General features: G+C 39.8%; 1 protein-coding gene across 1 annotated transcript in view; it reads right to left on the bottom strand.

Moving 5' to 3' along the window:
• The window catches only part of RAB27B (RAB27B, member RAS oncogene family), a 206,575-nt gene extending 197,681 nt beyond the window's left edge, over positions 1 to 8,894 (bottom strand). Inside the window, exons 1-2 of the mRNA XM_037902538.2 lie at positions 8,793 to 8,894; positions 8,581 to 8,663 (exon numbers count right to left, since the gene is read on the bottom strand). The gene's annotated coding sequence lies outside the window, so the exon portion shown is untranslated. The remainder of the gene's footprint in view (positions 1 to 8,580; positions 8,664 to 8,792) is intronic.
• Between the last annotated feature and the right edge of the window lie 3,773 nt (positions 8,895 to 12,667).

Genomic DNA, 12,667 nt, shown 5'->3' with positions numbered 1-12,667 from the left:
CGTTCTATCAGGGATTAATTTGGCCCATGATTGAGATGCAAAAAGATGAAATAGTAATAGGAACTGAGTAGTGCTACCAAAAATTACACTTCTTTGAAAAGTCTTGGGTCAAGCTTGGTAAGACAGTGAAATCCACTGATTACCCACTCAACTAGATAGAAAATATTTACAATACTATTGTTCCACAGACAAGTATTCCTTAATTGCACCATCTCATTCTCTAATGGATGGCTTTTGACCCAGCGACTGAATGCTTCAAAGTGTGACTACCACATTGCTAAAAACGATGTATTATGAATCCTTTAAAGGAGCATGCTTTACAAGTCAGCAAATAGACCAGATAGAGGACTTACATATATACACCATAAGGAGAAAACCACATACCACAAAAACTGAATAGTGCTCCAGTTTTTAAATCTGCAGACATGCTATTATATACTGGATAAAAGAGGTCTTAGCTATAATTCAAAGGGCAATCATATTGAAGAGGATTTCTTGTTAGAAAAGGCTTTAAAAAAAATCACAGAAACATTGGGTCAGAACAATCCAATGGAGTTACTCAGGGAGAAATAGTGCCCAGTAAAAGTATTATAGATTGCCTTCCGAGTATGGCTTTCACAATTTGTCAGCTATATTTACTTCCACTTAAAAGGTCTGGCTACATGTTGAGATATGGCACCTTCACATTCAGAATCAGCACAGGACGGTCCTACTAGACCACTGGTACTCACTGAATGGGCAACGGCTGGGCTGCCGTGACAATAATGCACTTAGAGTGGGATAATGGGAGTCAGAATCACCAGCCCCCCATTATATCACAGCCTGAAACTTTCACTCATGTAGATTTCCCCAGTGGGACGAATTCTGTTCTCACACTAGTTTAAAACTGGAGTGACTTCATTGAATCAATGAAATTACTCCTTATTTAAACAAGTAAAACACAATTTGGCCAATAGCCTTCAGTGCAAGTACCTGCATGACTATAGACTACTCAGGTGAGAAAGGGTTGCCAGATAGGACCCTGTGTCCTACTCCATTTGGCAAACATTTATTCCCCCCTACACACACTGTGTTTTCAAAGCAGCTGAAATCCATCAGCCTGTTTGTGTTTAACAAATACAGTGTCAAAAGACCCACTAATATATGCATAGTTCTGGGAATAACTGCTGCCTTCAGACCACCAGAGGGCATCTTAAACATTGTTTTGTATACCAACATCAATAATGCTGACCCAATTTGGTTTTTAATTTTTTTTACAATTAAATAGTAGAATTAAAAGAAAAAATAAGACCGAGAGAGAATTCAGAACCTCTCCCTCCACCTTACAATAGATTTTTTTTTAAGATTGTAAACATCTAGCGGGCAGGATCATGTCTCCTCTGTGTTCCATCGTGTGTCATAAATAAAAATGATCAGTTGCAGAGCATAAAATCTTTGAAAAGGGCATAAATGTGTTTCATTATTAAGTAAATGAGCTACAAATACTTTGCCCATGGATACAGCTATTTAGCAATTGACAGTGTGCTGTTGCAGGTGCTTTCAGACAATTTGAGATAGTAATACAGGCTAACAGGCTAGTGCATTAGTCTCTTTGGCATTCCAAATGAAAAGTTATGTTTATGGCTATTTGATAATTTAAAATTATTTTATATGTATATAATTTAGTAAAATACAAACACGGTGTGGCATGTTCTACTCTCAGTGGCACCCAGGAAATCCAGCTGACTTCAGTGCTATTGCATGGATAGAACAAAGCTCTTAATCCTTGCTCCCTGAGAACTCCCGGCTACCTCTTTTCTCAATTACTGTGGACACCACCACCATCCTGCCTCTCACTCAGGCCCATAACCTGGTGTCATCTTTGACTTAGACTTCTCTCTAGGTTCTCACATCGAAGCTCAGTCTAAATCTTGCCAAGTCTTTCTGCAAAACCTCTCTCAGATATGGCCTTTCCCAGCCATCTGCACAGCTAAAACTCTATTCCCGACTCTTGTCATCTTGCATGTCGGTGACTGCAACATGCTTCCTTCTGGCCCTGAAATGCAATCTTGCCCCACTTGTATCCATTCAGAATGCTGCCGCAAAGATCATTTACCTAGACTGTCACTTTGACTATCACCTTTGCATCCCTCCATTGGGTTTTTCTTCCATATCGCATCAAACATAAGCGGTTTCTATTAACTTCCAAGGCCCTTTATGGCCTAACCCCATCCTAGCTATCATATCTCATTTGCTACTGAGATGTCAACTCTCCCCTCTGACCAGCCCAGGATGCCACACTCCATTGCTCAGCTTTTAAATTTTCAAAGTAGCATCTTTGCGCTTTCTTCCAGGCTGCCCCTCACTCTTGGGAAGAGCTTCTGATAAACCTAACTCATTATCCCCCTTCCAAACCCTTCCTAAAGCTCTCCTTTGCTGTGATACCTACAAAAACTATGACCGTTAGGTTGCTAGTGCATTCATACCCCTGCCTTTCATGCTGACCAATATTGTCTCATTGTTTCCTTGTAACTCCCCCATCTGCATGCGTCCGTTGTCTCTTGCCTTATACTTAGATTGTGAACTCTTTGGGGCAGGCACCATCTTTTTGTTCTGTGTTAGTACAGCGCCTAGCACAATGGGGTCCTGGTCCATGACTAGGGCTCCTAGGCACTATGATAATACAAATAATAAAATAATAACTGTAGACATAGTTGTGGAGAATGCATCATGCAAGAGATGAATAAGATACATAATCTTTCACATCATAATTGCCAGGTTGCCAGAATGAATTCAGCCTAAGTGAAAGTTGTTATCATATCACAACAGCCAGTGTGAAATGCATTAATTGGTGGCTTCAGACTCATTCATAGTGCACATGCGATATCATCATAAAAATCACCACCACACTTGGCAGTCTAGTAATCAATCTCTACAAAGAGGCCAAAGAGGGGATGAGTATGGAGATGGGACTACCTTTTAATCCCTAAAGGAGAAAGTGTGGAGTACACAGTCAGAGCAGTTGCAGTGAGGCATCATCTGCTCTACGGGAGTGTTAATCCAGCATATTTCAGACTAATAAAGTTAAAAAAAAAAAAAGACAAAGAATCCCCCAAATGATTCAAGTGAGTGGCTCACAAACATTCATTTATTTTCACAGCACTCCTGTGAGATGGGTTGGGGGAGGGTATTATCCCATTTTATAAATGGGGAACTGAGGCAAAGAGATCACGGTCAAAAGTATCCACTAACGTGGGGCGCCTAAATTAAGATGTTAGGACCTGAATTTTCAGAATACTTTTATAGCACTTTATATATCCAAAGCACAGCTTGAGCCTATTAAGACCAGTTGCAGCAGCGAGTGCTTAGCAGATGCCAGGGTCTCAAGCTGGGTACCCAGAAAATAAGAAACACACAATTAGTGACCATCTGTGAAAATTTGGCTTAAGTGGCTTGCCCAGCATGGCACAAGAACTCCATGGCAGAGGCAGGGTTAGAATCCAGTTCCCCAAGCCAGCATTCAACAGCCACAAGACCATCCTTTCTCTTCCTGCAGTCCCCTGCCTTCATCATTACTCACCTTCCAACTTCTGTAGTAAATGAAGCAGGGGTCCTACAGACAAAAGTCTCTTTCACTGCACAACCCTGACTCACCCAGAGCAGCTCCATCCTGTGTTTTGGATGAGGCAATGTATAATAAAAGACTGTATCATAATGCATATGCACAAAGGGCTGACTTAAAGTTGCATAGGCAGGTGTTAAATTCTGAGTGCTTGATAGTGCACCCTTAATAATGTTCTTTTGAACAAATATACACAAAAACTAATTGTAAGTATAGGACAGTTACACATTTATTCTGAGACACACATAGGCTCAAGTGAAAGCCCCAGGCCTTGACAACTCACACAGCTGGGCAAGTGGATTAGAATTTGGACCCGAATCTAAATTTCACATCATGGGTGTTAGCTCTATAACAAGATAGAGCCAAACCTTGGGATTCAGACACCCCTGAATTTTTGGAGGACTAGAGCTGAAATGGAGATCTAGATCCAGATCCAAAACTACATAGTTCTAATCAATGTCTAACCTAAGGGTAGAGCTGGGCAACATTTTTTGGCCAAAATATTTTTCCCCAGTGACAAATGAAGATTCAGTGACACCAAAACATTTGGCAAATTTGTATCATTTTCACCAAATTGTTTGGCTCAAAACAAAATCCTTCAAAAAGAACCCCTCAGAATGTTTTGACATTTTCAAAATGATTTTACTTTAGAAAAATGAAAATAAAAATAAAAAATGTTTTAAAATGATCAAAATTGAAGTCAAACATTTTGATTTTGTTCAAAAGAAACCTTTTGTTTGACCTAAAACAAATTTTTTATTTACTTTTCAATTCATTGAAATTTCCAAAAAAAAAAAAAAACCCAAAAAACCTCTTTTCAGCTTGATCCACAATTGTTTTTCTTTTGTATTTTTCAGAATTGCCAGTGAACCAAAAAATTCATTATTTGCACAGTTCTAATTCTGAGCTACCGCCACTTTCTAAGTGGGAGTGAAATAATAGTGCAGAAGCCAAAATAGCCTTGGATTTTGTGAGTCAGTGCCAGGTGTTTTCTGCTGCTTCAGTATGTGTTTGTATATAGTGTTTACATGTAAAGAAGAGGAATTATAGAATATAGTTACTCAAGTGAATATACTCGAAAAGATAAAAATGCACAGACTATGTATATTCAACAAGTATTAGACATGAATGGTTGAAGAGGTTATTTAGTTCATTTCATCCCCACAGTATGACATTGGAGGATTCATTCTGATTTTACTGTATCCTGTCTGCAGAAAATATTGGATCATGGACTTTTATTACCAAAAAGAAAAGGAGTACTAGTGGCACCTCAGAGACTAACCAATTTATTTGAGCATAAGCTTTCGTGGGCTACAGCTCACTTCATCGGATGCATTCAGTGGAAAAACAGTCAGGAGATTTATATACACACAGAACATGAAAAAATGGGCGTTTTCATACACACTGTAAGGAGAGTGATCACTTAAGATGAGCTATTACCAGAAGGAGAGCGGGGGTGGGGGGGTTGGGAGAAGAAAACCTTTTGTAGTGATAATCAAGGTGGGCCATTTCCAGCAGTTAACAGGAATGTCTGAGGAACAGTGCGGGGTGGGGGTGGGAAATAAACATGGGGAAATAGTTTTACTTTGTGTAATGACCCATCCACTCCCAGTCTCTATTCAAGCTTAAGTCAGTTGTATCAGACACACCCCTGGAACCCCGATCTGGGGTATTCTATCTGCTACCCAAGATCCATAAACCTGGAAATCCTGGACGCCCCATCATCTCAGGCATTGGCACCCTGACAGCAGGATTTTCTGGCTACGTAGACTCCCTCCTCAGGCCCTACGCTACCAGCACTCCCAGCTATCTTTGAGACACCACTGACTTCCTGAGGAAACTACAATCCATCGGTGATCTTCCTGAAAACACCATCCTGGCCACTATGGATGTAGAAGCCCTCTACACCAACATTCCACACAAAGATGGACTACAAGCCGTCAGCAACACTATTCCCGATAATGTCACAGCTAACCTGGTGGCTGAACTTTGTGACTTTGTCCTCACCCATAACTATTTCACATTTGGGGACAATGTATACCTTCAAATCCGCGGCACTGCTATGGGTACCCGCATGGCCCCACAGTATGCCAACATTTTTATGACTGACTTAGAACAATGCTTCCTCAGCTCTCGTCCCTTAATGCCCCTACTCTACTTGCGCTATATTGATGACATCTTCATCATCTGGACCCATGGAAAAGAAGCCCTTGAGGAATTCCACCATGATTTCAACAATTTCCATCCCACCATCAACCTCAGCCTGGACCAGTCCACACAAGAGATCCACTTCCTGGACACTACGGTGCTAATAAGCAATGGTCACATAAACACCACCCTATACCAGAAACCTACTGACCGATATTCCTACCTACATGCCTCCAGCTTTCACCCAGACTACACCACACGATCCATTGTCTACAGCCAAGCTCTACGATACAACCGCATTTGCTCCAACCCCTCAGACAGAGACAAACACCTACAAGATCTCTATCAAGCATTCTTACAACTACAATACCCACCTGCTGAAGTGAAGAAACAGATTGACAGAGCCAGAAGAGTACCCAGAAGTCACCTACTACAGGACAGGCCCAACAAAGAAAATAACAGAATGCCACTAGCCATCACCTTCAGCCCCCAACTAAAACCTCTCCAACGCATCATCAAGGATCTACAACCTATCCTGAAGGACAACCCATCACTCTCACAAATCTTGGGAGACAGGCCAGTCCTTGCCTACAGACAGCCCCCCAACCTGAAGCAAATACTCATCAGCAACCACACCCCACACAACAGAACCACTAACCCAGGAACCTATCCTTGCAACAAAGCCCGTTGCCAACTGTGTCCACATATCTATTCAGGGGACACCATCATAGGGCCTAATCACATCAGCCACACTATCAGAGGCTCGTTCACCTACACATCTGCCAATGTGATACATGCCATCATGTGCCAGCAATGCCCCTCTGCCATGTACATTGGGCAAACTGGACAGTCTCTACATAAAAGAATAAATGGACACAAATCAGATGTCAAGAATTATAACATTCATAAACCAGTCGGAGAACATTTCAATCTCTCTGGTCACTCGATTACAGGCCTAAAGGTCGCAATATTACAACAAGAAACGGTGTACTGGTGGCACCTTAGAGACTAACCAATTTATCTGAGCATAAGCTTTCGTTAGCTACAGCTCACTTCATCGGATGCATAAAGTGGAAAGTACAGTGAGGAGATTTATATACACAGATCATGAAAAAATGGGTGTTTATCATACACATTGTATGTATTAATAGCTCATCTTAAGTGATCACTCTCCTTACAATGTGTATGATAAACACCCATTTTTTCATGTTCTGTGTGTATATAAATCTCCTCACTGTATTTTCCACTGAATGCATCTGATGAAGTGAGCTGTAGCTCACGAAAACTTATGCTCAGATAAATTGGTTAGTCTCTAAGGTGCCACTAGTACTCCTTTTCTTTTTGCGGATACAGACTAACATGGCTGCTACTCTGAAACCTTTTATTACCAAGTAATACAATCTGAATTATATCTAGCTATTAAATTAAATCATGTGGAAACTATTCACTGTATTTAAAATAGCTCTAAGGGACACTACAAAAAAACCCTCTTAAATCCTCAGGTCTCATTGTGCCACCTTACTCTTAACTCTATGGGAATTTTGCATCTAAGTTGTGCTCTAACTCTCTTAAAAAGAGAAATGAACATGGGATACAACATCCCACCCCTTTCCCCAGAGAAAGCTTTAATTTATCCCTCTCTGCAAAAATATATTTTGGATTGTTTACATTTTGGCTCAAATTTAGCAGTCATGCACATGTTGTTATAAATTACAGCCCTTTTACTACCTTAGACTCACCTATGAATTTGGCCCATTGCCAGTTGCATTTTGGTCATTACCGTTAAAAACACTCACTTTTTAAATCAATCCATTTAAAATTATAAAGCCTGAGTCTTCTTTAGTGTACAGTTGCCATTTATAAGTCGTATTGGTTGTTTGCATTTCTCTAAAATCCAAATAAATTATTTTACTCTTAGTAAAGTAAATGCTTCTAGCATAGATTGGGCCAAATCCTTGTCTCCTTACTTACACACATAGTCCATTGACAAGCAGTAGTCACATCCACTTCAGTTCAAACTGCAATCAAAACTTCTTCCATTAAACTTTTTTCCAACTGGCATCCAGTGCTCTATATGCCCTTGGGCAAGCTGCATGTCAGTTCTGTGGTAGCTATGACTGTACATGCAGAGTAGTTCAAGGGAAATTGCAATCATATCTAAAAGATTATCACAAACCTTTTAATGGCCAACAAAATTGCATATCTAGACCAAATACAACTTGCTTCAATGAATGGGAAAAACTGTCTATGACCTGTTTCCAAGATTACATCTGACTATTGTTAGCATTGAATGTGAACCTTATAAGTAGGAAGCAATCCATTGGCTTCAGTTAAGATTCATGAATATCTCTGTACCCTTCTAGCAATGAATGAATGACATATCTGATGGGACTATCTTGAAATTGGAAAACTAGAGATATGTTCAGAAAATATGCTGCATCGGACAAGTGATTACAAAGAAAACAAACAGTTCTTCAACCCTGCAAATGGAGCACACATAAACCAGTTGCAAGCTTTGCTCACAGAATCCAGCAAAATCTATTTTCCATCCCAGGCAAGGAAGAAAAAGTCACAATGGGAAAAAAAATCTGCTATTCTCATCAAAATCCACCATCTCACAAGCTAGAAGAAAACACACAATGTCTCCCTAGTACTTAGGATTTTTCAGTCATTTGCTAGACATTTTCCACAACGGGCGAACAGAAGATCCAGGTTTCTCTTCCTAGATCAGCCCGTCAACGTTTCCTTCCCCTCTCTGAAGGGGGAATACAATGCAAACCAAAGGAACAAGCAGTGATAAACAGCATAATAAAGATAAAACACATACTTACACTTTTGGTGTACAATACTCCCAGGTCTCACTAGCTGGAAATAACTAGCCCATTTCTTTATGGCACTGTTGCTCCCATCTGATCTACAGAAATATAAAAACATAACAATAATATAAACAACTGAGATGCTGGAAATAAATAAGGATGAAATAAGCAGCTCCGAGGCTTTATAATCTAAGAATCCTAAGGATAAATGATAGATAGATAAATACCTTGCAGGTTTCAGGAGGAAAATGCTGCTCCAAATGCTGCTCCTTGTCTTGTGTAACAGCTGAGGAAGCTCTGTGCCACTGACATGCTGCCAGGCAGCATTTCATATAGGCATTCGTGGGGTCCTAGTGCCTACCCAAGATATTTCTATTCCCTTTTATATTCAAATATGTTCACATTTCACTGACCTGGTGCCAGTGACAGAATCCTTACTGAGCTTCCAGTTTCTGATGCTGATGTGCTGTTTCTCTTTTGTATGTATTAGTAGGGGCAGAGAGGGAGGTTCTCCTCTGTAGTGTTTTGGGATTCTCCATCTTTGCAGTAAGTTTCTTCTACCTTTACAGCTGCACAGAAAGTTTGCAAAAGAACAGCAGCATGACTTGTTCCTGGCTCTATTCCAAACTCAGCTCACATTGAGTAAGCCTTTGATTTATGGCTTCTTGGGTCAGCTAGGTGAAATTTGCAGCTTTGCACAGTCAGGCTATGAAAGCAGGTAGAATTTCACATTTTGGACTTAGTTTTGCTTTCAGTTTTGGGGTCCATTCGGTCCTGAAGCACAAAGCAAAACACAATGGGTGCAGACGTACATTGGTCAAAACTAAAGACTAGATCTGGACAAACCTCTGTAAATCAGAATCACAGTTACACATAGCACAGCCTCATGCATAATTTCCCCTCTTAGACCAAGTAAATACACTAGCAGGGAGCAGTGGAAGGAAGTGGGGACATTCGAGCAAATCAGAGGCTCCCTGTGAAACCACTCATTTGAGGTCTCCCACCTGCTGCATGGCTCAAATTTCATTGTGTCACTTTCTTCCCTACATCAGCCTGCCCCAAACTATTCTGCCATGCAAGCTGTGAAGGAGTGGGAAAGATCCGGGAGAGTACAAGGGAATGTGCCCAGTACTACTAAACGTGTTTGTGAGTGCACAAAGGAAATGCTGGATTCAGGGTTCTTGTTAAACAGGAGAACAGAAGTACCCATCATGTTCCCCGGGCTCAAAGATATGAAAGATGTCCTGATTCCCCAGGGACTGCTACTCACCACCTCGGAACCCTTGCTCCCTGGGTAGTAGCTCACACTTCTATCCACATGGCACTGGAGCAGGAGCATTAAATGTTCCACCAGCTTTTAGCCTGGCCCTGATGTGATGGAGCCTTCATGACTTGGATCTGAACTGGCCCTGCAAAGAAAAACACTTTCTTATAACCCTAAACAAGAAGGGAGACACCACCACTTACAGTGAGTGCACTGACATCACTTACATTAAGAGCACTTTGCTGGAATTTGTTCCTGAAAAGTGTACTGAATATATTGATAAAAACAGCACAGTGTTTGGCTTGTGTTATGGGAAAATGGTAATTCCCCTGCAGGGAAAACATTTTAAAATACCTGACACTTGATGTAAGCTGGTGCAGTCCAAAGATCTTCAGAAGTACTTTTATGAGTCTCAAAGATAAATCATTTCTGCCGAGGACGATCTAAAGAGGTGGTGAACTCTGAGTGTTATTTAGAACAAACCAATGGTAAACAATTGCAAATGGATCAGAAGCCTGGGCATAGTTTATTTTTTAGAATGGGGATCAAGGATAACAAATATCTACACAGGGGTTCAAGCCAAACTGTATGTTATTGTTTTTCTCCTCCACTGCTATATGGACTATTATCTAAAGTCTATGGAATTTCATAAAAGTTCCAGGGTAAGTTTAATTGCTTTTGTATTTTACTTTACTCATCCACTATTGTAATGCTTGAATTCACTATAACAAACAAGGTGGAATTACTCCAAGAAAACATGTTAAACTGAATAGTAAGTCACATTTTTAAACAAACGGGGCAATAGAAATCTCTGTAGATTCTTCTTCAAATGTAGACATGAACGAGGCTATTGTTAGTAAAGAAATAAGAATAAAAATTAATAAGTATCACTAGTATGTCCAGCACTGTACAAACACATGGCTCCCATCTACAGCTAAATGAGCAAATATTTCTTCCCCTCTTGGCCCCCATGAAAAATTTTGAGGAAAGAAATATTTTTCATTTTTATCAAAAAAAATTGAAATTTCTCTTGTTTTCATCGAAGCTATTTTCCATTAAAAAACATTTCAACAAACATTTTGACCACCTATACTCCTGTCCCAATCTTATAATCTATGACAGACACAGATCATACAGCTCACTACATAAAATACACAGGAAATCATTCAGAATATTAAATTTAAAACACAAGAGTAGTTGAATGTTAAAAAGCTCCCACACTCTTGTTAGTTTTGTTATTTATAATTTGTATTCCTGACAAATATACTATTTATATACTATTTTTTCTTCCTTTCACCCCTTATAACTGGAGATGTGTTAACTCACAGCTCCACCAGTGGTCCCTTGACATAAGTGTTAACTACTTATGCTAAAAAATCTGTGTCACCTTATATTTAACTGTGGCACTCTAAGTACATGTCCCAGACTTGAAGAAGAGCTCTGTGTAAGCTCAAAAGCTTGTGTCCCTCACTAACGGAAGTTGGTCCAATAAGAGATTTTACCTCACCCACCTGGTCTCTAAATTATAAAGAGAGAGAGAGAGAGAGAGACCACCATATCAGAACGGTCTGAGGATAACAGAAAGTAGGCATTAGTATCTCTAGCTTTTAGACCACATCCCAGAACACTTCTGAGCTAGGGCCCCAAAAAACTACATGGTCTGTTACTTATTGTTAACCCTTTCAGCTTTACAACCCATTTCTCAGGAATTTTCTTTCTTCTCAATTAAAAACAGAAAGTTCAGAGATGTCCAATGGAAGTTGCTGTAGTGTAACTGAGAGAACATGGCCTATTGTCCAAAACTACCATGAGCATGTCTTGTCTACAGCTACGGTTCTCTTTTCTATACCATCAGCGGCAGACTTAATTGTAGCCTCACAGGTTCTTAGACTTGGAAACACCTATAGGAGGATTTGTTGGAGATGTGCAATAGTTGATTTGTTTCAGAAAGTTCCCACGAGAGTTAGTCAAATCATTTTAAAAAATGGATTCATGAATATTTTCAGAAATAAAACCACCATGTTCGGGTCTTGCTGGTTTGATCTTATGTTATTTGTTATAGACAATTGCTGTGAAAGAATTTGTAATATCAATGTCTTCATGTATTGTACGGTGAGCTTTTTCCTGATACAAGTGTTCGTATGAGTAAACACATTTTCATTATTCTCCTGTTTAAAATATTTCAGTCATCCAGTCAAGAAACAGAACCCAGGTCATAAGAACAGCCACATAATGAATAACAAATAGCTGTAGTGAACCATTTACAACCAACCAGTAATCTAAAAATTCTTTGCTCAAACTATTCAGTAGATGCTTGAAAAGAACATAGAATCAGCTAATGAACAATTCACTAACCAGATTAAGGAGCTAAAATTCTAACAAATACTATTCCCTCAATTTAACCCCAAAACAACTGAGGTGGTTGAAGTAGTGATCTAGAAATCAAGAGATGTTGGCTCTATTCCTAGGTCTTCCACAATCTTCCTGAATGTCCTGCGGCAGGTCACAACCTCAGTGTTCTTCAGTTTTCTCATCTGTAACGTTGGTATAAACATTATGGAGTGGGTATCACCTCTCCATAGCTAAGGTTGCAGCTAAGTTTCAGTTTAAATCAGAATTTTGCATCTAAAATATACATACATAATCAGATTGGCTTAAAATGTAATAAGATAGGTCAAAGGCAAGGGTAGACTTGGTGGAGAAAAACTGAGGCTATTGATCAAGGAGTGCCCAAGATACAGCTCCTTCCTCTACTGTAGGAGGGAAAGAGGGAAAAAAAAAAACCTTCCCCTACCAAATACTCTTTTTCCTAGGGGAATGTGCATTGAACTACAGTCC

This window comes from Chelonia mydas, chromosome 5 (genome assembly GCF_015237465.2).
Source record: "Chelonia mydas isolate rCheMyd1 chromosome 5, rCheMyd1.pri.v2, whole genome shotgun sequence".
Classification (NCBI taxonomy): Eukaryota; Metazoa; Chordata; order Testudines; family Cheloniidae; genus Chelonia; species Chelonia mydas.
This window is presented reverse-complemented; position numbering and strand designations above follow the sequence as displayed.